This window comes from Gopherus flavomarginatus, chromosome 2 (assembly GCF_025201925.1).
Source record: "Gopherus flavomarginatus isolate rGopFla2 chromosome 2, rGopFla2.mat.asm, whole genome shotgun sequence".
Lineage (NCBI taxonomy): Eukaryota > Metazoa > Chordata > Testudines > Testudinidae > Gopherus > Gopherus flavomarginatus.
The window spans coordinates 209,516,116-209,534,310 of record NC_066618.1 but is presented as its reverse complement, the minus strand read 5'-3'; the positions used below and the strand labels follow the sequence as shown (position 1 = coordinate 209,534,310).

The following is an 18,195-nucleotide window of genomic DNA, read 5'->3' as shown; positions in this document are numbered from 1 at the left end:
ATTAATTGGTCTTTGACTACTAACAGTAAATATGTCCAATGGTCTATGATGGAATGTTAGATGGGGTGGGATCTTAGTTACTACAGAGTATTCTTTCCTGGGTGTCTGGCCGGTGAGTCTTGCCCACATGCTCAGGATTTAGCTGATCGCCATATTTGGGGTCAGGAAGGAATTTTCCTCCAGGGCAGATTGGCAGAAGCCCTGGAGTGTTTTCACTTTCCTCTGTAGCGTGGGGCACAGGTCACTTACTGGAAGACTTCTCTTGAAGTCTTTAAACCATGATTTGAGGATTTCAATGGCTCAGACACAGGTTTGATAAAGGACTGGGTGGGTGATATTCTGTGGCCTGCATTGTGCAGGAGGTCAGACTAGATGATCATAATGGTCCTTTCTGACCTTAAAGTCTATGATTTTATGATTCTGTGGGTATTTACAGAAGTAGGGATTATTTCTGTGTCTAGTAGACTTGTCTTTATAGATTTCAGCTTCTGTTTGGGACCTTGTAGTTCAGTGTTTTTAGTGTAGTGTTTTTCTTTTGTGTTTTTTTTTTCTTTCTTGTTGTGCTGTCGCACAGATCTTCTCCCCAATCAAACTTTGATTTCACCACCTAAGTCAGTTATGGCTGACCTGGATAATTCCATTTAAAGTAATGTGCCGCTTTCCATAAGAGGCTGGAGACTTTCAGCCATGTTCATTGCCTAATATGTCTGTGAAGCTCAGTTCTCATTTATTATTTATTTGACTTGCTTTTATGGTATTGACTATGAGACAGAAGCAGCTCTAGATTTGTTGAAGGGATGATTAAGGAATCCCCATGCTCATCCTTTTCAGAACAAGCAAGGGACAAAGTAGATTGCCGTTAGCATTGAAGAACTTTTCTCTGGATAGGTCTCTCTCAGCAATGAAAAGCTTAGTACCCCAAGACTCAATACCATTATTGCCACAGATATCGTTCGCATCAAAACAAATCTGTCCCAAACAAGGAATAACTTAGTGCTGTATTCCACTCAGGTCTGTTTTCAGAAGCCCAGTCTTTTAGGGAGGGCTTGGGTCTTTTGGTTTTGTTTTGGGGTTGTCATAAACAGATAGCTAAGGGTTAATGTCTCTTTCACCTGAAGCACCTGACCAGAGGACCAATCAGGAAACTGGATTTTTTCAACTTTGGGTGGAGGGAATTGTGTGTCTGAGTCTTTTGTCTGCCTGCCTGCTTTCTCTGAGCTTTGGAGAAGTAGTTCTACTTTCTAATCTTCTGTTTCTAAGTGTAAGGACAAAGAGATCAGATAGTAAGTTATATGGTTTCTTTTCTTTGGTATTTGCATGAATATAAGTGCTGGAGTGCTTTGATTTGTATTCTTTTTGAATAAGGCTGTTTATTCAATATTCTTTTAAGCAATTGACCCTGTGTTGTATCATCTTAATACAGAGAGAACATTTGTATGTATTTTTCTTTCTTTTTATATAAAGCTTTCTTTTAAGACCTGTTGAAGTTTTTCTTTACTTCAGGGAAATTGAGTCTGTACTCACCAGGGAATTGGTGGGAGGAAGGAATCGGGGAAATCTGTGTGTTGGATTGCTATCCTGATTTTGCATTCCCTCTGGGGGAATAGGAAAGTACTTTTTGTTTCCAGGATTGGGAACAGAGAGGGAGATTCACTCTGTTTGGATTCACAGAGCTTGTGTCTGTGTATCTCTCCAGGAGCACCTGGAGGGGGGAAGGGAAAAAGGATTATTTCCCTTTGTTGTGAGACTCAAGGGATTTGGGTCTTGGGGTCCCCAGGGAAGGTTTTTCAGGGGGACCAGAGTGCCCCAAAACACTCTAATTTTTTGGGTGGTGGCAGCAGGTACCAGGTCCAAGCTAGTAACTAAGCTTGGAGGTTTTCATGCTAACCCCCATATTTTGGACGCTAAGGTCCAAATCTGGGACTAAGGTTATGACATGGTGGTAGCGGTGGGATCATGTCATAACCTTAGTCCCAGATTTGGACCTTAGCGTCCAAAATATGGGGGTTAGCATGAAAACCTCCAAGCTTAGTTACTAGCTTGGACCTGGTACCTGCTGCCACCACCCAAAAAATTAGAGTGTTTTGGGGCACTCTGGTCCCCCTGAAAAACCTTCCCTGGGGACCCCAAGACCCAAATCCCTTGAGTCTCACAACAAAGGGAAATAATCCTTTTTCCCTTCCCCCCTCCAGGTGCTCCTGGAGAGATACACAGACACAAGCTCTGTGAATCCAAACAGAGTGAATCTCCCTCTCTGTTCCCAATCCTGGAAACAAAAAGTACTTTCCTATTCCCCCAGAGGGAATGCAAAATCAGGATAGCAATCCAACACACAGATCTCCCCGATTCCTTCCTCCCACCAATTCCCTGGTGAGTACAGACTCAATTTCCCTGAAGTAAAGAAAAACTTCAACAGGTCTTAAAAGAAAGCTTTATATAAAAAGAAAGAAAAATACATACAAATGTTCTCTCTGTATTAAGATGATACAACACAGGGTCAATTGCTTAAAAGAATATTGAATAAACAGCCTTATTCAAAAAGAATACAAATCAAAGCACTCCAGCACTTATATTCATGCAAATACCAAAGAAAAGAAACCATATAACTTACTATCTGATCTCTTTGTCCTTACACTTAGAAACAGAAGATTAGAAAGTAGAACTACTTCTCCAAAGCTCAGAGAAAGCAGGCAGGCAGACAAAAGACTCAGACACACAATTCCCTCCACCCAAAGTTGAAAAAATCCGGTTTCCTGATTGGTCCTCTGGTCAGGTGCTTCAGGTGAAAGAGACATTAACCCTTAGCTATCTGTTTATGACAGGGGTGGAGGTGGGATTGGTAATGATTTGAAACAAAAGAGAGAGGGGTATGGCGGTGAGGAATCATCTTAATAGGAGACTCTGCACCACCTTCTGAAAAGACAAAGAAGTATCGTAGTCCAGGGAGTACTCCAAGAAGTGGGATTCCTGGTATTGAGAAAGAATAGTGTTGATTTTCAAGGCTCTAATCCTTTAGGTCTTAGGGGTGTATATTGCTCCTTGAGATGCTATGGGTGTTGGGACTGGTTCTGTACTCCTTACCTTAAAATAAGTTCTTACTTGGACGATATTCTATCTCACACCAAGTGTGGGAGGTCTGCCTTTTTTTGTCTTGGGGCAAGGACACAGGAATGAGAAAACTGAAGTGGAGACTGGTATTGGCTAAGAGAGGGGAATGAGATGAAGATACAAAAGTGGTGAAGAACAGGTGGGGCAGATGGAGCCAGGCTTGGGGGGAACAGGCAGATGATTTTTTTTTTTTTGCTCATTGGAGCATACTCCCTTGCAGAGCCTGAAATGAAATGAAACCCAAGATCCTTGAGTCTTACCATTCTGCTGCTGCCAGCAAATATCCATGAAATACTTGACAAGCATCCCATACTCCCTTGTGCTGAAACATGAAAATCATGACAACCTACTACTACAGTCAATTATTCCCTTAGCTCAAGTGGCAGAGATCTGTATGGTTGATCTAAAGGTCCCAACCCTGCTGTTGACCCATTGAGGTAGAAAGGGGGTCAGTATAATGTCACCCGATGGAATTTTGGAGACTCAGTTTGCTTTTTTAAAAATATAGGAAGTTACACTTTAAAAAAAAAATTGTGATGGTGCACTGAATGAGACAGGGATCCTGTGGAAAAAATGTCATCATATTGTGACAGATATGGCAATTTCTTGCCATATCCTTGAGAGACCTTAGTGAATTAAGTTTTTAAGTATCTTTGGGATCTATTGAATTAAATTGAATGATTTATGTACGATTGTGTCCTACCCCAGGGGGGAGGGCTGCCACAGCTCCTCCAGGAACCAAAAATACTGTGTAGGAATTAAGGCAGATCAACCAGATTGTAATATCCTCAAAAAGATACCACTTTCTAGGAAGGCTTGCATATACTAGTTCAGACTGGATTCCCCAAAGACCAAGAGACAAAGAAAGGAATTTTGGGTAAATAGCCTGAGTTTAAATTTCCTCTGTGCTCTCCTTCCTGGTCCAGCAGACAGACAGGACTTTCTGCCAAAGAGGGGCTCCAGCCCTTGCAGAAGGGTAGGAAAGACTTTAGCTTACTAAGGCTCCATAAGGCTTATGGGTAACCTCTGACGAGCTTTTAGCATAAATATAGGAACTTCTATTGTTTTATGTGTATTTTCTGCAATGCTTTTACTTGAAGAATAAATGCACTTGCTTAGAAAGAGCTGCATAGTAACTTATAACTTCTGGCAATATGCTGGTTATAGCCCTTGGAGAGAAAGCAAAACACAGATGCTTACCTCTTAGATAGACTTGCTTGCTGGGGTATTGTAGTGTAAAGCAGGGAGCTGTGCAGTCTTAAAACCCTGAGTCAGAAGAGGGAGAGACATGCATCTGTGCCCAGGAAAGATGATGGCTGGGAGCCAGAAACCTTCAAGTGAGTGCCCTTCAGGGACCACGGAGGGGGAATACAAGTGCAATTATCCTGAAACTGTGACACATAATTAATTACTGTCATGTAATGCATACCACAATGAGTTTGCTGTGCTTACTTGCATAGTTTCAAGATTATTTTTTGGGGGTTAGTTTGAACATACCTATTTTCTCAATATGATTATTTGTACTGTAGTAGCACCTAGAGGCATCAGTTGAGTTGAAGTTCTGTTGTACTCGATGATGATATGCACACATAGCATTACGGTCTAAGGGTTATGCCTAGCATTTTGGAGCAAGCAGGAGCGAGCCTCCCAGCCTGGGTCAGCAGACTTGTGCTAGTGCTAGCATTCTAAAAAAAGCTGTATAAACAGCACTTTGAAGATGTGGCTTGGACTTGGAGTTTTGACTCTGAAGACTAGGGAAGGGGGTGGGCTGGGCTTCAGAGCCCAAGCTCCAGCCCAATCCACAACTGCAAAGCGCTGCTTATACAGTAATTTTTAGAGCACTAGTGCAAGCCCTGCTAGCCCAAGTCTGTCAACCAAGGCTGGGAGGCTTGCTTCTGCTTGCTGCAGAATGCTGTGTAGACATACCTTCTAAGACAAGATGTAACTTGGGTGAAGCAAATAAGCAGGCTGGACAGGATAGACAGGGCAACAATGATAGGATGTTTTAGAAATGAGGTTTTAGGCGTTATTTGAAATATGCAAGAATAGAAGTCTGTCAGGTATATATTGGAATGAAATTCCAATCATAAGGGACAGTGTTCGGGGGGTGGGGGGAAGGCTTAAGTGATTATGGGAGAAGTAGATGAAAGTGATGTTTGGGTTAATGGTGTAACTGAAATGGAAATGGTGGGGGGAGACAGAAGACAAAAGGTAGAATTTTCAAAAGTGACTTGAGTTGTGTCTAAAATCAGTTAGGTGCTTTTCAATGTTTTATCTGGATGATAGTTGCATAGATATGCAATATATAGTATACTGATTCAATTGAAGTAATTATAGCTGTATACTGTGTAAACTTAAACTCAAGTGGGAATTCTAAAGTTGTACGTTTAAAAGAAAAATCTGATATAATTTTTTTAATTGTTTCTTAATTTAATTTAAGAAAAGCTGCCATGTAATTTTGTACATGTCCTGTTTCTTTGTTGTTGTTCATATTAAACAAAACCAAAAGTATCCTCAGGATCCCAAAGTTTGTCATTCAGGTCAAAAAGGGACAACAATATTTATCTTTGGAATTTCAGAAGTATAGAGTCTTGTAGAGCATAACTTCTGGAGAAACAGCAGAGGGCAAGGGAGAATGAATTGTGCTGCAGTGGCAAAGTCCAGCAAAGGATTTACTGAACTCTGTTACCAGAAATGAGGAATGTAGTAGCAGTGGAATATTGTTCCTCACTGTGACACAGAAGCCTATTGGTGCCAGCTGGCAAAGAGTTTACTACTCTGTATCAGCAACTCCTAACAGGCCTGACAAACTCACTAGACCTAACACATCGATTTCATGGTGTTTATTCATATAGTGTCTTGTATGGTATAAATTAAAAGCTGGTGTAATGCTGGTCATTAATATCTTTATGAAATGTAGGTACTGACAATATTTTAAAAGTTGTGTATATACTGAAAATATATCCTGAGAGGATGTATGAAGGTCTGAGTCACCACAGAGAAGCATATTCTGTCAGAGCAGGAGAGTTTGTCCATCTAGCTAGCTAAATGATATGTAAATTAAGCATCGTATTGTTTCACTGTGCCTCCCACCACCGGTCTGAACTGAATGCTAATAAAAACCAGACATGTGAAGTCAACAGGAACCAGAGAATAAACACTAATGGGCTTTATTGACTGAATGGAGAAAAATAATTTTAGGGGGTCTATCACAGAATCATAGAATATCAGGGTTGGAAGGGACCTCAGGTGGTCATCTAGTCCAACCCCCTGGTCAAAATAGGACTATCTTAAACAGATAAGTAAGAGTTAATAGAACAGAAATACTTCATATCTCTTTTGCCTATAAAGGGTTAACAAGATCAGTGAGCCTGGCTGTCACCTGACCAGAGGACCAATCAGGGGACAGGATACTTTCAAATCTTGAGGGAGGGAAGTTTTTGTGCTGTGCTGTTAGTGTTTGGTGGTGGTTCACTCAGGGGGCTCAGAGGGACCAGACGTGCAACCAGGTTTCTCTCCAATCTCTCCGATACAGGCTCTTATAAGTTCAGAATAGTGAGTACTAGGTAGATAAAGCTAGTTAGGCTTATGTTTGTTTTCTTTATTTGCAAATGTGTATTTGGCTGGAAGGAGTTCAAATTTGTATTTTGCTGAAAGGATTCTAATTTGTTCGGGTATACTTAGGCTGGGAGGGTATTCCCAGTGTCCATAGCTGAAAGACCCTGTAAGATATTCCATCTTAAATTTACAAAGATAATTTTTACTGTTTTTTCTTTCTTTAATTAAAAGCTTTTCTTGTTTAAGAACCTGATTGTATTTTTTATTCTGGTGAGACCCCAGGGGACTGGGTCTGGATTCACCAGGGAATTGGTGGGGAGAAAGGAGGGAAGGGGGAGAGAGAGGTTAATTTTCTCTCTGTGTTAGGATTACTTTCTCTCTCAGGGAGAGTCTGGGAGGGGAAAAGAGAAGGAGGGGGGAAGATGGATTTTCCTCTGTGTTTTAAGATTCAAGGAGTTTGAATCACAGTGATCTTCCAGTGTAACCCAGGGAGGGGAAGCCTGGGAGAGGCAACGGTGAGGGAAAGGGTTTACTTTCCTTGTGTTAAGATCCAGAGGGTCTGGGTCTTGGGGGTCCCCGGGCAAGGTTTTGGGGGGACCAGAGTGTACCAGGCACTGGAATTCCTGGTTGGTGGCAGCGCTACAAGTACTAAGCTGGTAATTGAGCTTAGAGGAATTCATGCTGGTACCCCATCTTTTGGACGCTAAGGTTCAGAGTGGGGATTATACTATGACAAGGACCAATTCCCAACTAAATCATCCCAGCCAGGGCTTTGTCAAGCCTGACCTTAAAAACTTCTAAGGAAGGAGATCCCACCACCTCCCTAGGTAACCCATTCCAGTGCTTCACCACCCTCCTAGTGAAAAAGTTTTTCCTAATATCCAACCTAAACCTCCCCCACTGCAACTTGAGACCATTACTCCTGGTTCTGTCATCAGGTACCACTGAGAACAGTCTAGATCCATCCTCTTTGGAACCCCCTTTCAGGTAGTTGAAAGCAGCTATCAACCCCCCCCCCCCATTCTTCTCTTCTGCAGACTAAACAAGCCCAGTTCCCTCAGCCTCTCCTCATAAGTCATGTGCTCCAGCCCCCAATCATTTTTGTTGCCCTCTGCTGGACTCTTTCCAATTTTTCCACAACCTTCTTGTAGTGTGGGGCTCAAAACTGGACACAGTACTCCAGATGAGGCCTCACCAATGTCAAATAGAGGGGAATGATCAGTCCCTCGATCTTTTGGCAGTGCCGTTAGCTTTCTTGGCAATAAGGGCACACTGTCAACTCATATCCAGCTTCTCGTTCACTGTAACCCCTAGGTCCTTTTCTGCGGAACTGCTTCCTAGCCATTTGGTCCCTAGTCTGTAACAGTGAATGGGATTCTTCTGTTCTAAGTGCAGGACTCTGCACTTGTCCTTGTTGAACCTCATCAGGTTTCTTTTGGCCCAATCCTCTAATTTGTCTAGGTCCCTCTGTATCCTATCCCTACCCTCCAACGTATCTGCCACTCCTCAGCAAGTTTGCGGATGACACTAAACTGGGAGAGTGCAGTCCACACCATCCTCCAGATCATTAATGAAGATATTAACAAAACCGGCCCCAGGACTGACCCTTGAGGCACTCCACTTGAAACCGGCTGACAACTAGACATGGAGCCGTTAATTGCTACCCGTTGAGTCCAACGATCTAGCCAGCTTTCTATCCACCTTATAGTCCATTCACCCAGCCCATACTACTTTAACTTGCTGGCAAGAATACTGTGGGAGACCATATCAAAAGCTTTGCTAAAGTCAAGGAATAACACATCCACTGCTTTCCCCTCATCCACAGACCCAGTTATCTCCTCATAGAAGGCAATTAAGTTAGTCAGGCATGACTTGCCCTTGGTGAATCCATGCTGACTGTTCCTGGTCACTTTCCCCTCCTCTGAGTGCTTCAGAATTAATTCCTTGAGGACCTGCTTCATGATTTTTCCAGGGACTAAGGTGAGGCTGACTGACCTGTAGTTCCCTGGATCCTCCTCCTTCCCTTTTTTGAAGATGGGTACTACATTAGCCTTTTTCCAGTCATCCAGGACCTCCCATGATCGCCATGAGTTCTCAAAGATAATGGCCAATGGCTCTGCAATCACATCTGCCAACTCCTTTAGCACCCTCAGATGCAGGGCATCCGGCCCCATGGACTTGTGCTTGTCCAGTTTTTCTAAATAGTCCTGAACCACTTCTTTCTCCACAGAGGGCTGGTCACCTTCTCCCCATTCTGTGCTGCCCAGTGCAGCAGTCTGGGAGCTGACCTTGTTTGTGAAGACAGAGGCAAAAACGTCATTGAGTACATTAGCTTTTTCCATATTCTCTGTCACTAGGTTGCTTCCCTCATTCAGTAAGGGGCCCACGCTTTCCTTGACTTTCTTCTTTTTATTCTTCTTCTATCAGGGGAAAGTAAAAGGACACCTTTCACTGAGGGAGCAAAAGAGACAGCACTTTTCCCATCAATGAAGTGTGGATCCCCCCCAGTCATGTTGGTTGGTGATGCTGGGAAAGATTGCTTTAGGAGAGAAACTGCTTTAGACAAGGATTTTATCCTAAGATAAGTTTAGACTCTTATAAGCATGTTACACATCTTGTTTTTTATGTAATCATTTCTGTTCCCATTATCTTTACTCAGTATCTCTTAAATTTTAATCTTTGATAATAAACTTGTGATTGCTTCACTATAACTATTTCTCTGTGCTGTGCTGTTATAAAAGATCTGATCCTGAGTTGTGCCAGTCAAACTATATGTACTTTCTCTTTGGGAACAGTTTACCTGGTGACTACTGATTGTGAACAGAGATTGGGACTGGATATTGCTGGAGATGCTCCAAGGACATGGGTGTTGGTGTGTGTCTATCTCTAGCTTGTACAGAGCTGATGAGGTCTGTGAAGACCTGGAAAACAGTGCTTGTTTGTGATCAGAAGCTGTTGGTTTCGGGGAGCTGAGTCACAGCAGGCACAGAAAAGACTGCTTCATACAAAGGGCAAGTAATAGTGGTGAGGTACCTCACAAGACTGAGTACCCATCCTTGCCCTTCAGGAGTCAAGACTAGGGAGCTAATTTTTCCATCCCAGAGAAAAGAGGCTCTGCAGATGCTCCGTGCTTTCAGAACTGGCATTCATGTTCACAGTTTTGGAGAAGGGGTTGAATGGGGTTGTGTAGCCTTGTCTATAAAATGACACCTTGCTGACAGTGTGCTGAACTGGGGCAGAATATGGATGAACTGCAAATGTTTTCTTTCCTATACTTTTTTGTTAGAATTCTACATCTTGTGACTTTGATTTTCGCTTTATTTGAAAAAAAAATTATGTAGCGAACTCTAACATGGCATTTTCATCAAGCAAAATGCACTTTTTGTGTGTTGTCTATTAATAAAGTTGCACCAAAATGAGTTAGTGAAAGTCCTTTGTTTTGTTCTTGAAATTTAATAGTCTTCCCCTCCCCTTTTCGCTTTGTAGATCTGCTTGTGTGTTTTACAAATAGTGCTGAACAAATTGAGATCAAGTTGGATAGACATAGCAAATTGAAATTCACCATTGTGATTCCACTCTAGGCAAATCTTTTGTCTTCTTTCTTTTTTTAAAAAAAATTTGAATCTCTCATTCCTCCTGTCTCCAACTTTTGCATAAAATAGAGGCCTGAATTTTCATAGGTCACTAATAACTTTTTGGATCCCCAATTTGAGACACCTTAGAAGGGACTAATTTACAGAGAGCAGGTGATCTATACTTTCTAAACATCAGGCTCCTATGAGATGTCTCAAGTTGGGCACCCAAAATTACATCACTGAAATTTTAGGCCAGAAGTTAATTGATCTTTTTTATACTTCTCAAATATTCTGCTGAAATAGAAAAGAAATCCATATTAGCTCTTTTCACATCAATTAAATGACTTGCTCTTACACTTATTTGCTGCTGCTTTTGAATACCATGATGCTTCAAACTGTGTAAAATAGTTGTTCTCTTTTCAGGGCTGGCTCTGGGGTTTTTGCCGCCCCAAGCAGAAAAAAAAAGGGTGCGGGGAAAAAGCTGCGATCCCGATCTGCAGCTCTACCACGGCTGCTTCAGTCTTCGGCGGCTATTCGGCGGCTGGTCCTTTGCTCCAAGAGGGACCGAGGGACCTGCTGCCGAATTGCCGCTGAAGAGCCGGACATGCCGCCCTTCTCCGTTGGCCGCCCCAAGCACTTGCTTGCTCGGCTGGTGCCTCGAGCCGGCTCTGCCTCTTTAAATCTTCTGCTAACATCATTAAAATGAATAGGTTGCATCTCAGGCCTGTATCTTCATGCCTGGTTTCTAATATTTTAGCATTCTGCAAAAGCAGCAAAGCCTTATAAACATTCACAGCATTTTTTCACACCGTTTTGAAATATGGCACAGATTGCTAAAATTATTATGAGATATTTTATCATATCAGTATCTTTGCTTCTGAATATACAGTATTAATGCTCTAGGTTGAAAATAATTCATGAGGAGTAAGAGATTATGTTCAGTCATTTGATGAACTGATGCTAATTTGTAGAATCCTATTTTGCAGCCAGCACACGCTGCAGTAACAACTGTTCCAAGTACTTTGTCTTTTAGAACAAACGTGACTCACTGCCCTTAGGTAAATAGAACTTCAATGTTAATACTCTGCACATATTGGAGAGACTTTGTTGTAGAATAAACAGTGATTTCATCATTTATATATTTCTAATTAGGCAAAAGCGTAGGTTTAAAGTGTAGTTTGCAGCTTGGCAAAATGAATATGTTTGTTAGCAGTCAGTTAACCTTAAAAAAAAACAAACAGAAAAAACCCACTCCTCTTTGAAATCATTTGGCACTTCTGGATCATTTAGATTCTTCAGAATGCATTTGTCTGTAATGATATAGGTGCCATAAAACAGTTTGACAGGTTTTCTCAGATTGGAGTGTCCCTTCCGAGTGGGGAGGGACTTCCCAGGCAGGATAAAAGGCATGGAAGAACAGTAGGTGTGGAGAAGGTGCATTGTGCCAGATCCCATCCCCTCTAAATCAAATATGCTCTTGAACCTGTGGATAAAGCAGCAGTGGGAGTAGCTCCTTGAAGATCATCCACCTACTATCTCTGCTCTCACATCAGCTCAGTCTCATGCTTCTCTGCTCTAATTACCATGGCACTCAGCTAAACTATGAGATTAGTTGCATGCAGCTACTAAAAGATGCCACAGCCCCTTAGCAGCATGTAGCTTTCTGCTGTCTGGGGAACAAGGAAGGCAACGCTCAGAACCAGAAAGTAAAGAAGACTAAATCTGAAAATCAAAAAGAAAAAATAAGAACAAAGTCAAAGAGAAGAGATAACCGCAACTATGATGCAATGTGGAGCATGAATTCCACAGGTTGTTTATATATAATGTGAATACATGGCCTTCCATTAGCTCTGAATGTAAGCTTCCATAAATTTAATCAAATGACTCACTTGTTATGAGACAGTATATACTAAAAAGTGACTGATCACTTAGCACTGTATCTTTATAACTGGGCATACCTCAGTCAAGTCCCCTTTCTTCTTCGCATTAGATTTTATTAATCCTAGTTCGTTGGGATGTCATCCTCTGTAAATGTTTCAGAATTCTGATAATATTTGTTACCCTTTTTAAAGTAATGTAAAGACCTTTTCAGTATGATCTATATATTTTTATCTAACACAACTAAGACTAAATATGGTACCATAGGTGCTGGAACTAGGGATGCTGGGGATGTGGCAGCACCCCCTGGCTTGGAGTGGTTTCCATCGTATAAAGGGTTTACAGTTTGGTTCAATGGCTCTCAGCACCTCCACTATATAGATTGTTCCAGCTCCACTGTTAATAGTACTTTAAATTGGTACCACAATTGGTATACCATTGTTAACACTAAGTTTTTGTCACAGATATTTTTAGTAAAAGTCAGAGACAGGTCACGGGCAATAAACAAAAATTCACAGAAGCCTGTGACCTGTCTCTAACTTTCACTAAAAATATCCCTGGCAAAAGGGGTAGGCAGGTTCAGCACCCACTGCTGCTGGGGCTCCTGAGTCTTGCACTGCTGTGGTGTGTGGGAACTCGGGGGTCCCCCTGTCTGTGGGGCTGGGTTGCTGTGGGGTCCCCTTGTCCCTGGGGCAGCTGGGAGCTGCAGGGTATCCCAGCCACTGCTCAGGGCTAGGCAGCTGCAGAGAGTCGCCACTGGCCACTTGCTGCGGCTGGGCAGCTGCAGGGTCTGCTGACCGCCTCTCCCCTACCACGGCTGAGCAGCTGCGGGGTCCCCCCACCAGAGTGGGGAGCTGCAGGGGCGGGGCTGGCTAGGAGCTCCAGTCACAGAGGTCAGTGGTAGTCATGGATTCCATGATCTCTGTGACATAATCGTAGCCTTAACCATTGTGTGATAAAATAAAGATGTAACAGAAGATGAATGGACTATAAGGTGGATAGAAAGCTGGCTAGATCATCGGTCTTAATGGGTAGTGATCAACAGCTCGATGTCTAGTTGGCAGCCGGTATCAGGGGTCAGTTCTAGGGTCGGTTTTGTTCAACATTTTCATTAATGATCTGGATGTTCATGGGTGACACTAAGCTGGGGGAGAGGTAGATACACTGGAGGGTAGGGATAGGGTCCAGAGTGACCTACAGAAATTGGAGGACTGGGCCAAAAGAAATCTGATGAGGTTCAACAAGGACAGGTGCAGAGTCCAGCACTTAAGATGGAAGAATTCCATGCACTGCTGAAGGCTGGGGACTGACTGGCTAAGCAGCAGTACTGCAGAAAAGGACCTGGGGATTACAGTGAATGAGAAGCTGGATATGAGTCAACAGTGTGCCCTTGTTGCCAAGAAGTCTAACGGCATATTGGGCTGCATTAGTAGGAACATTGCTAGCCGATGGAGGGAAATGATTATTCCCCTTTGTTCGGCTCTGGTGAGGCTACATCTGGAGTATTGCTTCCATTTTTGAGCCCCCCCACTACAGAAAGGCTGTGGACAAATTGGAGAGAGTCCAGCGGAGGGCAACATCAATGATTAGGGGCTGGGGCACATGACTTATGAAGAGAGACTGAGGGAACTGAGCTTATTTAGTTTGCAGAAGAGAAGAGTGAAGGGGGATTTGATAGCAGTCTTCAGTTACCTGAGGGGAGGTCCCAAAGAGGATGGAGCTAGGCTATTGTCAGTGGTGGTAGATGCCAGAACAAGGAGCAATAGTCTCACGTTGCGTGGTGGAGGTCTAGGTTGGATATTAGGAAAAACTATTTTACTAGGAGGGTGGTGAAGCACTGGATTGGGTTACTTAAGGAGGTGGTGGAATCTCCAACCTTAGAGGTTTTTAAGGCCCAGCTTGACAAAGCCCTGGCAGGAATGATTTAGTTGAGAATTGGTCCTGCTTTGAGCAGAGGGTTGGACTAGATGACCTCCTGAGGTCTCTTCCAATCCTAATCTTCTTTGATTCTAAGATTTACAGATGTAAGAACCCAGAAATCAGTGAGAGACTGTAAGCGCCTTATGGTATATATGGTGAACTTACTATAACAGGAAGCAGGTACACCTCTACCCTGATATAATGCTGTCCTCGGGAGCCAAAAAATCTCACTGCATTATAGGTGAAACTGCGTTATATCGAACTTGCTGTGATCCACCAGAGTGCGCAGCCCCGCCTTTCCAGAGCACTGCTTTACCGCGTTATGTCTGAATTTGTGTTATATTGGGTCGCGTTATACTGGAGTAGAGGTGTATTCCTAGAAAACCAGGACAAGGTTGGTTGTTTCCATCTTCAGTTCAGTGTTCATTCTTCTGCTGTGACGGATGTAACATGATCATGAGTTTGTATTCTTCTTTGAGGTGGGATGAGCTATTCCCCAAGATCTGGATTGGTATATAATCACCAGGAAGAGATGTTCCTCCAAGATAATGTTTTTTCCCTTCACTCATTCTTAAACATCTGAACCATTAATGTTCACACTTCCCAAAAAGTTCATTACGAGGCCATGGCATTAAAATTTCTGGGGGCATACCGTATCATTCTTTTTGCTTCACTAAGATGAACTGCTCTAGTAATTCTTTCTTGTGAATTGTGGGAGAACTTGTCTGTCCTTTTGGGGCACTTGCTGGGAATTTAGGGAAGATATTGGAGGACTAGCGGTATCCAGATTGTAGAATGGTCACATTAGCTGCTGAAGAGTTGTGCTAACTCAGGCTTTAGCATATACCCCATGACAGGCTGGCAAACTTGAATTAAAAGCACCACCATGCTCCTGGGTTTTTGTGTGTAGCCATGATTCAAGTAGGGGAAAAACTTGACCTATAACTTGAGTTAGCACTTGTCTTCAGTGCAAAGTTAAGATGACAAGACATTCTATAGCAAGAAAAGTTACCTTAGAGCATCAGAAAGCTTTCAGAACCTTTTCTCCCATATTTAAGGAAAATCATGAGCTCCTTCTACTGGATGTTCTAATGAATAGGTTTGCTATCATCTGGAATATGTTCAGCTTGGCGTCCTCCAAGTGTACTAAAATTATCAAAAATAATAATTCTGAGCAGCATTATAAATAAGTGTTTATTTGCTTTTATTTTAAAACAATCACTGTTTTACAGTGCTATAGTGACATGTAATTAAAATAAGAATTTACAGGGCATTGTCACCATACTATCAAAATCAGATATTAGAATAATTCAATTTTGAGGGCTAAATTAGTTATTTATCAAGAGCTAAGTTTTGTATTGATTGCCAGGAACATATACAGGATTACTTTATTATAGCAGAGTCATTAGCAACAGCTAAAGTTGAGATTGTGCTCAGTCTCTCCTCCTATACCCAAAAGAACGTTAGCATTACAAGAAAAAACAAACCACAAATTCATGAAAACTAGGAATTGCATGGTTAAGATGCTTCTTCACATACAGTGTAACCACACAGCCTTAATTCTTTGTGCACTGGGAGGCCAGCGTCTTGATCCCTTCTCTTGGGAATGTGGAATATATTCTGAAACTGCAGAAAACTAATTTTAGGATATCCTCTATTGTGATGTTAACCTTTTTAATTGTGACTGTGTAGCTGGAAACAAAGAGGAGAGCGAGCTCAGTGTGTCCAGTGTGCTCTGTCAGCCATAAGCAATTATTTTCCATATTATTGTTGCTACAGAGGCCACATTGAGGGTCCATCCATTGTATGAGGATGAGTCATGGTCTGGAGTTTTGGGGGAACAGAATGTAGTTTTTTTTGTTTTTGTTTTTTGGTAATGGCAGGGTAAGATTTTGTGAAATTCCCACTACATATTTCCATCCCAGTGAGACAGAGTTAAAAGTAAGTGTGTGTGTGTGTGTGTGTGTGTGTGTGTGTGTGTGTGTGTGTGTAAAAAAGCACCTTAATTATACATTTCTTGGTTTTCATAAGTTTGTGATTAGTGTTAAAAGAAATACATATCCTGGTTTTCTGACATTTAGGTTTGGCATTTTGAAATCCTACACTCAGAAAAGATATGAAGACAAGGTGGCACTGTTGTGCAGCAGCAGACAACTCCACCATAACCAAGTATTTTGTAATTTCCTCTGGTCTGGGTCTGCTTTCTATGACTGGGATATCAAGTTTTAGCGGACAATATTAAACTTTGTTTTGAATCTAAGAGTTTGACGCCGGCGGTCATCATTGATAAGTCTTCCAGAAACACAGCCGAGAGAGTCTGCGTGTACCACAGCTCTTTTCAGAGTAATTATCTCACCAAAGGAAAAGACCTTATCTTTATTGATAGTTCTTCTATGTTATGCCAAGCACCAGCCCTAAGAATACACCATCTCTGGACATCCCATCTGATCTCTTCAGGAGTATGGCAGTAAAGTGAATACAGTGAACTATGGATGGAATGGTAGGTAGCTTAGGGAATGCTACAGTAAAATGGTGGCTCCAGAAATACTGGAAGCATAGTCGGCCATTTAAAAAAAAAAAAAAAAAGCTACCCAAAACGCAACACTGATCCATGAGTTTTCAGTATAACCAAACACTCCACTCCTCATTTTTCTTCCTGTCCCAGGACCCTCTACAAAGTGATTCTCTGGAGCATGGGCTGACTGTTCCTTATCCTCAAATCAGTCAAAGTTAGCTCCTGAGTCCTGGATTAGCCAAAATAGCTTATTAAGGTTCATGGGCATGTTGTGGGTGGCCCATATAAGCCTTCTAAGGCTCAGAAGTGTAGGTTGGCCACCAGGGAGCCTAATGATGCAATATTTGGATGTAGACTCATAGCATTTGAATCAGTGAGCTTCCTGCAGTTCAGTGTCAGGCTTCTCTGTGCACATCTCAGTAAGTTGGTTACAGGGTCACTACTCAGCATATTTATGGTCCATGAGTCTTTATATTCCTGCACAATAGAGGTCTAGGGTTCCCAATACTTGACAGGGCTGGAGCTGTGCCATAGTAGCAGCAAGTGCCTTAACCACAGGACTGTTGTCCCCTCCCACACCATCTCTTCCTCATCCTCTGCACAAAATTCCATCACGTGCAACTATTTGCTAGGCAAACTCACTTAAATCTGTCCTTTATAGAGCCTGATAAGTAACAGTAGCCAAAGTGTACAGACAGCTTAGCCAGGCACAGATCTGGGATAACCTTTTAGGTGCAATCTGGTTGAGTGGATAAAATTTGATTCTGCTATTTGAGGGCGCTGGATTGTATTCCTAGCTTTGCCAGAAGTGACCTTGTGCCAGGCTTCTGATCTACCAATTTTCAGGCCAACCTGACTTCCTTGATAGATTTTAGAGAGGGTACAAAATATGATTTTAATCAGTAATTTAGCTGCAATCTTAACTTAATTGGAAAAATAGAGAAAAAAACCAAAAACCCTCCAGAAATGTTCTCAAATAGTACCATAATGACCCTTGTATGGCAGCTGTGGGGATTGAACACCTTGAGTTCATACCACAAACCACTTGAACTTCACTTAATGCATTTTGCTGATGGGTTACATAACCATGTGCTAGATAGCAGTAGGACCCTGGAGGTCAAGGTTCCTGGATTAAATTCTAGTGTCTATAAAGAGAGTGTGGTATGTTGGTTTCATAGATGGTTATAGATAAGATAGCCAAGTACATAGATTTGATACATTCATTCTGAAAGGGAGTGTGTGTAGGTGGATGAGACTTCAGATCTGCCATACTAGAGAACTGAATTCTGTTGTAGCGTTGCTAGAAGTGATTTTGTGCAATCTTTCAGTCTCTTTAACTGTAAAATGGGTGCACTTGTGATTCCTTTACCTCAGAGATATGAGGCCTTGGTGAATAAGTCTGTGAACTGCATGGAAATATTAACAGCAGTCAGTGAAAGAGGCACGCTAGAGAGTGGAGCTGGTTCAGCGGCTAAACTCGGTTCCATTTTAACACCATCTAGTAACAGCTTTGTGTCTATGCTAGACTTCCTGTTCTTCATCCCAAGGACAGAGCTGTACTTGTCAGACTATCTAGTGTGATGTAGCCAAAAGCTTGAGTTCAGCTGTGAGCTGAGCCTGCCCTCTCTGAAGAGAGTCTGA

General features: G+C 42.2%; 1 protein-coding gene across 4 annotated transcripts in view; it reads left to right on the top strand.

Annotated features, from left to right (window-relative positions):
• ANKRD12 (ankyrin repeat domain 12) overlaps positions 1–18,195 on the top strand; it is a 128,471-nt gene that overhangs the window by 23,133 nt on the left and 87,143 nt on the right. The window lies entirely within an intron of this gene.